Genomic DNA, 11,139 nt, shown 5'->3' with positions numbered 1-11,139 from the left:
TTCCAATTTTGCACTCCTAAGCAACTGCAGGTGCAATTGCAGTGAGCCCAAATTGCAACCTAGATAACTCTTTGCACCTAAACATGCGTTAGATATCTTACTCCCACTTCAATATCTAGTCAGTTGTTTCATTTAACCCCGGTCTTTAAAAAGAAACGGAAAATCAATAAAATGTCCAGTGTAAAAAGTGTATGTAAGGAATCATAATTTCTTGCAGCCCAATTACTCAGGCCAGCTGGTAATACATGAATGCTAGAAAATGAAAGTGACCAAACAAAAGTGAAATTGATTCACTATCCAAACTGAGTGTATATGCACATTATAACAGCATAAACAATAAGAGGAATAGTGAATTAGATTTAAATTGGTTTATTAATAATCCATGTAGTGATACTAGTAGAAATTTAAACAAAAGAAAAGTGTATGAATGTTGGCATGATTGTGTTCCACTAAATCACAACAAGGCCTGAGAATCTTGATAGTTAACTTTAAGGCAAAATTTTCCACTCAGATCTGCACAGTGGATCTGGACTCTACTATTCAGCTCTTCCTATATATATATATATATACACATATACAGGAAGGGAGAACTACAGATCATAATCAAAATGTGCCTAGGGATCTGAAAGGAGAATTGTCTATAGCTTACTTGTAATAATATTAGGTGTTATGTTGTCATGGTGATGTTATAAACACAAGTCCCTAGACCTCTGGCTCACATTGCAAAGTTAACACACACACACACACAGGGAGGGGATATTTCTAAGGTTAACACCAGTAAATTCATGCTTTTAAATGCTCCCTGCATGTAAAGTTTACTAGAATTTGAGCAACTTTTTGAATATATTAATTTCACTGGGCAATTTGGGTGCTGTATAAGTGACAAAGCACAGCTTTTTAATTGGCCATAATAGTTCAACAGTTTAGATCAAAGATCAGAAAGCATGGGTGTGTAGGTGCAAAGATTCACCTGGGTACATGCCAATAATAAATCCATAAAATGTTAATCTATCAACCAGCATTATCCTATGAGGATTTAACCATATTTTTTAAAAAGTTAAACACTGATATTAAAGCTCCCACATTCGATTTATTGAACACAGACTAGCCAAGTTCTGCCTCACATGCAAACTCTGTTAGCATCAGTGAGAACTGAAGGTGTATATCAGAGGACAAGAACAACAGCTGCTAGGTTATATCCACCACCATCATGTACTTACATGACCCTCATCACCGTAGCATCTGAGCACAGGGTTTAACTTACCCAGTCCCGATACTTTCTGGTCATAGGGAAAGAAGAGGACCCTTGAACAAGAGCTGCCTTTGCTGGCTGTTGGTGCAGCCAGCTGTCCACTTTCTGCCCCATAGTGAGGCATGGTGGTTTGGCCAATTCCCCAGCTTGGGAAACACTGCCAGAAAGCGCAGAGGCTGCTGAGGAGCAGTGTAGGGCCAGCAAACGTCTGCCTGCTCTTCTAACAGGGAATCTCCTTTTCTCCCGCGGCAGCACTTTTTAAAGGGCTGAAACAGAAAGAACCTGTTCCTGATTGGTGGCCATGATTGGGGTTGAGACATAGCATGGAAAAGGCAAGCTAGGCTGCTTGCCAGCTGTGTGAGATGAATGGATGGTAGGAGTGTAAGGATTGAGCTCCTATGAAATCCTCACGGGCGCAGACTATACAAGTCCCTGCAGAGAAGTTGTCGGGGTGAAACTAACTTGGTGCCAGCTGGGAGAAATTATCAAGACTTATCTTGACCTAATTCCACAAATAAGTACAATTGTCACGTCCTAATGGTTGAGGTGTTGTTTGAAGCCTGATACCAGAATGTATCAGTGCAAGACTGGAATCTGACTTTTCTTATGACTATGGATCACCTAATGTTCACCCAGAGACCCTGTGTTCTTTTAGCCCTGAGAACTTGTAGGGTTCATTTGTTTTGGGACTCTTGACCAAACCCTACCGTAGTGACACTGCACTCTGCAATAATCACAGTATTAGGCATCAGTCTCATTTGACACATTTGTTCCTGAAGGCAAGGCTTGCTCACTATGCTAAACAGACACATCCCCAATGCCCGAGATGGAAGTGCGCAGACCAGCAATCTTACAGCTTGTGCTTTACCAATATGCTAAGGAATGTGAACTGTTCACACATGGCAAGAGCTACACAGGAAATCTAAACAACGCAGCAGCATGAATATCCAGGTGATCTGTGACTATAAGCTGAAACATCTGGTTGCCAAATCCCCAGATCCAGCCATAAGACACACAGTCATCTGGCCATGTATGTGCAAAGCACACTGGAGGATACTGAGCACAAAGAAATGTCCCAGTCAAAACCACAGTTTCCTCTGTGATAGTTAAGTAATGCAAACTGGTGGGGACACTCCACCTGTCATGGAAAGGACAGACTGGTGGGGAAAAGATCTTTCCAGGGGTTGTGTTCACTTCAGAATCCCTGAGCAGAATGATTGACAGGATTAATCTTGGCTCTTGAGGCCATGCATACTATAAAAAGCACTACAATGATTTGTGACATGCTAGATTAGTGTTAGAGTTTCAGGAGAAGTGAAGTGAGCTTTACCCTGCCTCTTTCTAGTGCTTCAGAACACCTAGCTTACTGCTTGTCCTCAAGATGTTTGCACAAGAGATGGAAGGATCAAGGCTATACACAAGTCTCAGATTTCCTTTCATCTGCTAAGCAAGATTTAGTCAGGAAGGCGATGCCAAGCCTATGACTAAGAACTGAAGCAGAAGTAAAAGTAGATGCAGGGGAAGTATATGTTTGGCACCATGAGGAGTCAAGCTGACTTCTTCTTGTAGTAGCAGCACACATCTTCAGCAAGGACTGTTCACAGTCCAGACCTGCCCTCCTGCTCCCTCTAAAAATCCCCCTTCAAGGTGGAGCTTAACAAGCCATATACATGCAACCCAGCGAGTCAACTGTAGTCACTGACCATCTCCCAGCAGGAGATAGACCTGTGAGCAGGGGAATAGATAGAAGAACACTGACACCCTGTCATACTGGAATTCTTAGTCCTAGAGCCTAATTCTGACCTCAGCTGTTGTTTATGACCCAGTTAAATATCTGATTGTATGTGGCACAAACAGTGTTAATAATAAATAAATTTGCTCATCTCTGTCCAAATTCACATCAATGCATGTATTAGAGTGTCTCAGTTCAGCTGGCTCAGAATATGGCAAGAGCCAAAGGAATGACTGACTGTGTTTATAGCCTTGGTGACCATGAAATAAAAGGCAGCATGTTTGCTGCTATGCAGTGTGGTGGTCTCAGCCAGCTCCTGTGACACATCTCTATGGACGGCTTTGCCATTGTGAAGGATGAACATTTGTCAAGGCTGCTATAAGAATCAGACATTCATGATTATCTTCATTTTCCCCCCTTTAGTGTCCATGGTTTCCCACATTGAGACTGGGCCCTTGAGACACAGCTAGACGGAACACGAACTATGAAAAGCACTCTGTCAAATGCAGTATTAAAAGAAATCAGAAGTGAGCACAGGTCCACATTCACAAATCTAACAGTACGCTCTGTCCTTAGATTCACAGCCCTTATTACTTTGCAACTTTGAATAGATATTTCAGTTGCTGCAAAACAGATCCTTTTTGTGTTCACAGGAGATGCCATGATAACCACCAGGAAGACCGAAGTCCCCTGTTAATCCATAAGCATCTACGTGTAATGGAATTGGAGCTCCTCTGTAATAATTTATGAATGTTGTGTGTTGACTTGGTTATTGGGATGTCTGCTGCATTAATTTATTTTTAGTTTAATGGGAGGCACAAACAAGAAGGAAGGGAAGAAGAATGGTTCAGGATAAGTCACTTTTCAACAAACACTGAAGGGGTGTTAAGAGAACTGGTTTTGACAGCAGGGCCAAGGCCCGGGAGCCGGAAAATCAAAAGAACTCTAGCAGTTTAAAAAGGGACTCCCTCTCAAGAGGAAGGGGGTTGCTCAAGGAATTGTTTGGGGGGTGGGGGGACTGTACCAAAGACATCCTTTGGGTTCTGGAGAAGGTAGGCCTGCATAGGTTACCATCAGAGCATGATAACACTTTAGGTAAGATAGGCATGCTTGTAGATGGTTGGTTGTTTTAAAATCCTCTCTCTCTCTAAATGCTTTGGTCCTCCTGTTCAAATAAATGATGCTTTGGTTTAAGAAGGCTGTCTGATCACCATATATCACTGGTCAGACTCCCAAAGGGAAGAACTATGGGTGCGTGAACACAGCTGGGTAAGAAAGGTAGATATATAGTGTGCTGTAGCTCAGAACTCTGTCTAAGAGTGGGAGAATTGTGGAATTCCACCCAAGGAGAGGTAAAGGCACAAGGCCTGTTACCTGAGCGGCACACTCAGAGAGACCACAAAGGGGACAGAGGTGCAGCTAGTCCTGCAACTGTGACACTCTGCACCACAGACAACAAAAGTGTAAGCTTTCCCACACCACTTTGGCAACGTTCCTCAAACTTGACTTGGAAGGACCATCTCTAAGGGTCAAAGGGTAGTTTATTGGTCAAGCCCATCCAATTCTTGACCTCTCCGCTGAGACTGCCAACAGAACTGTCACTTGTGGTGATAGATTCATGATGTCAAGAATTGGGACCATGGCCAACAAGATGTGTAACACAGATTGTGGCTCTACTGGAGTCAATGGCACAATTCCCACTGGCCAGGTCAGCTGACTCAGGCTTATGGGGCTCAGGCTGCAGGGCTATAAAATTGCAGTGTAGATGTCCAGGCCTGAGCTGGAGCCCAGGCTCTGGGACCCCTAAGGGGTAAACACAGCTTCAAGCCTAATCCCCCTTCTATCAACACACAAATTGCGCTAACCCAGGGCTTGGACCCAGCCCGGACCCCACAGAGTCTGAATCAAACCGGTATCCAGAGTTCAATCCCTATTGCTTTGCAGTGTGGACACAGCCCCACTGGACTCGTGCGCTGGGAGTCCACCAAAAGTATTCCACAATCTTGCAAGCTGACTTTCTTTGTCCTCTGGACAGTCATGTTTGGTGGACAGTCAAGTTTTCCCACATTGCACCATGAACTAAAGAATAAAGAAAAGAACAGCCACATTTTGGGAAGGCACTAGGAAGGCTGGGATATGGGTGGTTAGACTCAAGCCCACATAATGCAGTGTAGACATTGGAGTCCCAAGTTGGGACCCAGGATTCAATAATTCCTAACCTAGAGTTATAAATGAGTGTAGATGCTCAAGTCCTAGGCTAGCAAACCCAGGATCTGCTAACTCATTTTCTACAAACCCTGGGCTTACATTGCAGTGTAAATATGCCCTAATTAACGTGAGCTGGGTTTGAACTCCCAGCCTACCACTGAGACACTCAATACCCAGAAATCATTGGATTTTACTTGCATGTATTGCTTCCCACTAATTCTGTAACTACGTAAGCAATGAAAGCTATTGAAAGAGAGGATCATGTTACCCAAGTACACATTGTGCTTGAAGAGTGCATAAATATAAGCCTATTTATTTCAACATATTTTAATATCAGGGTTTTTTAGTTGACATTTTCCAGAGACATCTGAAACAGGATACAGTTAGATTAATAAAAGACCTACTTTTCCCTCCATCCTAGTTGGCAAGTGAGCTCCGATCCAGAAGTTCCTTACCCAACAATATTCTTCTTATGGCTGAAATAGCACTGTTTACACTGTTGTCACAGTGTTAGAGGATTCTGTCATCACAAATCTGCTTCAAGCCTGCAACACAGGAAATGCACTTTCCTGAAGATGGGAAAGATTTTCTTCTGTCAGTTGGAATAAAGTGGTAACTGGAATATAAATAACTGATTATTTTTGAACATTTGACAGTCTGTTTTCCCCTTCTCTTTTGGCCTCCTGCATGTTGCCTTGAGCAGGAAGAAGTGCCTTCTGAAGCTGGTTTTCACAAGGAGACATTGTTTACTGCTGTGGATTAGTGAAGCTAAATAATTGGTCACTAGTAACATGCGAAGATCCAGATTCTGATCTGATTTCTTCTAGACTTACACCTGTGAAACAGCATTCACTTAACTGGACTTAGTCCTCAGTTCATGTGGCAGGGGCATTCTCCACTCCTGCCTCTTTCCAGAGGAATAAATCATTCGGAGATCTTCAGGTAAAACACGCAGTGATTTAGTTACAAAGTGAATTCCTACCAACTTTACAGGTTGTGCAGGAGCGTTAACAGTTTCCTTGGCCTGGAAGGCTCCTGAGCCCAGCAGGGGAGAGTTCTCCTGTGTGTTCTCGACCCTACAGCTCTTCCACTTTCTCGCTCCCCCATTTGCACTTCCTTCCTGTGCCTTTGTACCTTCTGAGTTAATGAAGTAATTAGCTTTTAACTTTCTCCAGCCTATCTTCAATCTACCAGTTTGGCACAGTTCCCACATTCAGGAATGTACCTGGCAACTAACTGAAGTTGCATTGACCAGAGTGCTGGATTAGCGGCCATTGCCCAGAACCCCGTCACAATTGCATTGAAGCAAACCAAACAGAATCTGGTCCAGAGTTTTTGCATTTTCAGGGTGCAGTTAATTCTCAGCAAATGGACCCAAATTTTTATACCAAAATTGGGTAAAAATATCAATACATTCGAGTTATGCACAGGGCTGGACAAGAAAGGTAATTTGGGCAATGGAGAGGCAGGGAATTTTTATGTATTTATTGGTTTTATGATAGACAACAAAACCTTTGGTTCCTCTCTATTTTTCCTCCCCCAATCTTTTCCAGTAGCAAAACATTTCAGTTTTTGATTTTTTTTTTTTAAATACTGTGTGGAAAGTTTTCATTTAATTCAAAAAGCCATTTTCTATTGAAAAAAGTTCTGATGGAAATTTTCCCCCTCTTATAAAGTATCTTTTAGCTGATGATATCAAAGTGCTTCCTTAATATTATGTGGCAGAGCCCCCTTGGAAGAGCAGGATCTCCAAGGGATGCCAACAGACACAAATTTATCACAACTCTCACAATATTTGGTGTTTTTCTTAAAGCCCCAGTTTCCACAGTAACAGTGTGTGTGTGGAGGGAGGGTGGGGGGCGGGGTTTAAAATAAAAAAAGTCCTTGATCAATGTGCACATTGTTCTCAGCTATGTCTACCCACTGTCACCTTGTTTTCTTCATGGGCAATAAAATGGACACCACACAAAGTCAAAATACTTACGCTGAATCATAGCATTAGCCCAAGCATTTCATCTCACAGGCTTGTTCAGTAACTTCTTTCAGGGGTGCATTTCTGTTTCCCTTGAATTACGTATCTCAGCCATTATATACTGCTCTTCTTATTGCTGTGAAAACTCCACGGCAGTCACTGGAAGAGCTACCCAGGGCAAACTCGTCAGGAAGTCACTCATTGTGTCTGTCTATGCTCTCGCTTACCCCATGAATGCCTCCAACACTCATTGCACTGAATTTAGAAATGGCGTGCAAGATAACAGTGGCTGTTCTAATTTACAAGCAGGCTGCAATAGCCCGCAGCTGGGCTCTCTATGCATGAACCCTTCCGCCATCCCCAAGTCCCTTCAAATGACTTGCTCCCTGACATGCCTCTGGCTCCAGGGGCTGTTAGGGATTGTGGTGCAGAGCCATTCTATTAACCCAGCGCCACCCAGGGACCTCCTGGCTCCAGGAATATTCCCCAGTGGGAAATTCTGGCCACCTTTGGCCCCTGTACATCACAGGAGCAATGTAAAGAGACCAGAATCAGAGAGCTTACAATGTTACTAGACCCATCCCTATGTTAGGAGGATGATTCAGATTGTGGTGGGGACATGGTTGGAATTATCTGGCTACTTTTACTCTGCATTTCAGATGTCTGGGGTTTAAGTGTAACCTTCACTTGGAATATCTTGGTTTTCTTCCGTTCAATTTCCAAGCCTAAAACACTCTTCTGAAGTGTTTTTCCCTTTCAAGTCAGTGATATGTCTTTAGCCTTCGTGCCAGCATAACTAATTTCACGACAGGGAACAAGGTACTAATTCTGTGATGTTTATAGACGTTCTCTAATGACTAAAGCAGAGACAACCAAGTTAATTTTCACTTCTGGCCTAAATCAGGATTTGGACTTAAGTTCCCAGAGGAAAAAGGCAAAAGCGAATCCTCTGAAGCATACAGTGTATGTGAATAAACTGCAAGTTAATCAAGCCCTTGTGGGGCCAGGGCCCTGCCAGTGTACACACTACATTTTACAGTCTGGCCTAAAGTTTCCCACAAGTCTGGAAATAACTATTTAAGCCTAGCCAAGCCTGACGGCCCCACCCAATTTAGAAACTCCCTCTTGACAAACACATGTTTATTACTGCTCTCTTCCATGGATCATCTCTGCTATAAATTAACCACATTTTCTGATCATTCTAACGCCTTCCTCCTAAGCATACACCGTCACCTACAGGTTAAACGCATGTGTCTTTAAGCTCTTTATCATCACAGATGATACTTTTTATCTAGTTTTACCCTTGACTTTTGACACATCCTGTGTACCATTTCTACTGGGATGCAAGAATTAATGTTATTATTCATTTGTACTGTGGTAGGACCAAAAGGCCCTATATAGGATCAGGATCCCATCATTCAAGGTGCTGTACATGCGCAGAATAGGACATAGACCCTGCCTTGAAGAGCCTACCCTCTAATTTAATACAAGGCACAAGTTAATTTAACACATAATAAGAGGGAAGTGGGGAGGGTGGGGAAAGTAACAGCAACATGTTGAGACAAGCCAGCTGTGACCACAATTTGTGGGTTTCAGATCATTTTTTTTAAAAATATAAATAGAGATCAGCTATCCCCACTGGCCCTATAAGTAGCCACTGGACCTGATCCCAAACCCAATGAAGTAAGTGGAAAGACTCCTCCTGACTTCAGTGAGCTTTGGATCAAGTCCATTATCTTCTGATTATTCTTGTAGCTATTATGTTAGAAGTGGGTCCCGAGGAAGGGTTTGAAGAGGGGCAGGATTGTGTGAGGAGGTGCCCCTTGTGCAAGCAGTTGTGTGGAAGAAAGGTGAAGATGCTTGTGTGAAGCAATTAACCAACATAATTAGCATCTATTGGTGTCTCCTATTCCTTCTGCCAAATTCTGCTCTCAGTTACACACAGGCAAACCTTTTGAACTCCTTCATGGACCTATTGTATGGCTGTGACTGAGGACAGAACTTTTGGTCTCTTATGCAAACTAAACTGCATTGCTTTAAGAATGTGACTAGCTCAACCTTTGTAGGCAATTCCCAGGGTATGTCTTCACTGCAGCGTTAACTTGGGTGATCCTCAGGGTATCAGCAGCCACACTGCAAATTCCTACCCAAGTTAGTATCCTGACTGGTGCAGTGCTCACCCGTGTGTGTTGCTAAGACTTCTGGGGGCATATCCCTTGATTCTTTGTCCAGTGGTAAGATGAGTCACTCTACGGTTCTTATGGGATAGCTCAGTGGTTTGAGCATTGGCCTGCTAAACCCAGGGTTGTGAGCTCAATCCTTGAGGGGGCCATTTAGGGATCTGGGGCAAAAATCTGTCTTGGGATTGGTCCTACTTTGAGCAGGGGGTTGGACTAGATAACCTCCTGAGGTCCCTTCCAACCCTGATATTCTATGAATTGTGGGAGAAATTGTCTGCCCTTCGGGGGAGAATTGAGGGAAAGGCATTCGAGGACTATCAGCACTCGAGTGATTTAGCTAACATTCCTCACTACAAAGTCTGAGGTAATATACAAGCAAACGTGGCACGGGGGCTCTAGATAATGCCAGCTAGCCCGGGGTTAAAGCCCCACCACAGTTGGGTGAGAGGGTTTAGGATGCGGATAGGAGTGACGGTTAGGAGCAACACCCAAATAAGATCCCAAGTAACTCTGCAGTGAGGACCTACTTTTAGGGGTCCATGAGTTTTTAACTGCAACTACGGGCTCAATTCTCTTCACATTCACTGTAACTCCACTGATCTCAGTGACATTACTTCAACCTTGCGCCAGAGTAAGAGGAGAATCAGGCCCTATGCGCTCAGTGTGATCATGTAACTTGATCACCATCTGGTAAGGAGTTGCTAATTTGATAAGTCTTTGAAAGATACTCTGTACTTTCTAAACACGTTGGTATGGAAACAACATAAATATTGTCAATACCCTGCAGTGCAAGCAAGGACTTTTTATCATCAGCACTTGCAGCTATTTTTATTAACTAAAAGGGAAATTCTAAAAAATGAGGCAGAATATAGGAAAACCTCAATCATCTGAAATCATAGGGGGGCAGTCAGTGCACTTGGCTAGTTGGGATCGTGGAGAAATGTGGGAGTTGCCAATGTATATAAGACTCACTGGGGGACCAGGCCTCATTTGGGATGATAAGGAGTTTTGCATCGCTCAGGTGTGGGTGGAGGCTGGCTGTACAGTGTCTAGCAGAGCAAGACAGCTGCTTGTATGCAAAGGTTTCTGCTGGCAGCTTTCAAGCTCAGTGGCGTTGGAACAATTTGTACAGTGGGGGTGCTGAGAGCCATTGAACCAAACTGTAAACCCTGTATATGATGGAAACAATTTCAAGTCAGGGGGTGCTGCTGCACTCCCAGCACCCCTAGTTCCAGCATCCCTGTTCAAGCTGATGTATGGAGGAAATAGTCACTATAATGCCTTCAATCCAATAGAAGAGAGCTTTCATATCATACCGTGTCTGCTAACCCTGTATGACACCTACCATATTACAGGTCACGCAAGCTGCTCCCCTACTTTAACATGGAAGGGGACTGCTGTCAGGGCATTCTCAGTGGAAGTTCCTCAAGTCTGGAATTCATTTCCCCTCTCAGCCTGGCAGATCCCAAGGCTGCTGCTCGTGTTCAGGGTATGCTGTAAGAGACACCTCTTTTCCCAGGCAGATGAAGAGGAGTGAGTGGAGGCTCACAAAGGGGGTCTAGAAAGATATTAATAGTCTCTATGTGGCCCTCATCACCATAGGATCTGAGCACCTCACACCATTAATGGATTTTATCCTCACACCTGTGGGGTATTTTCCCCATTTCAAATGGGGATATGAGGTAGTGGGTAGATTAAGTCAGTGGATCTCAACCTTTCCAGACTACTATACCCCTTTCAGGAGTCTGATTGGTCTTGCACACTCCCAAGTTACACCTCACTTAAAAACGACTTG

The sequence above is a fragment of the Terrapene carolina genome, unplaced genomic scaffold (genome assembly GCF_002925995.2).
Source record: "Terrapene carolina triunguis isolate 2854851 unplaced genomic scaffold, T_m_triunguis-2.0 Scaffold88, whole genome shotgun sequence".
Classification (NCBI taxonomy): domain Eukaryota; kingdom Metazoa; phylum Chordata; order Testudines; family Emydidae; genus Terrapene; species Terrapene triunguis.
Note: the sequence above shows the minus strand (reverse complement) of the source record.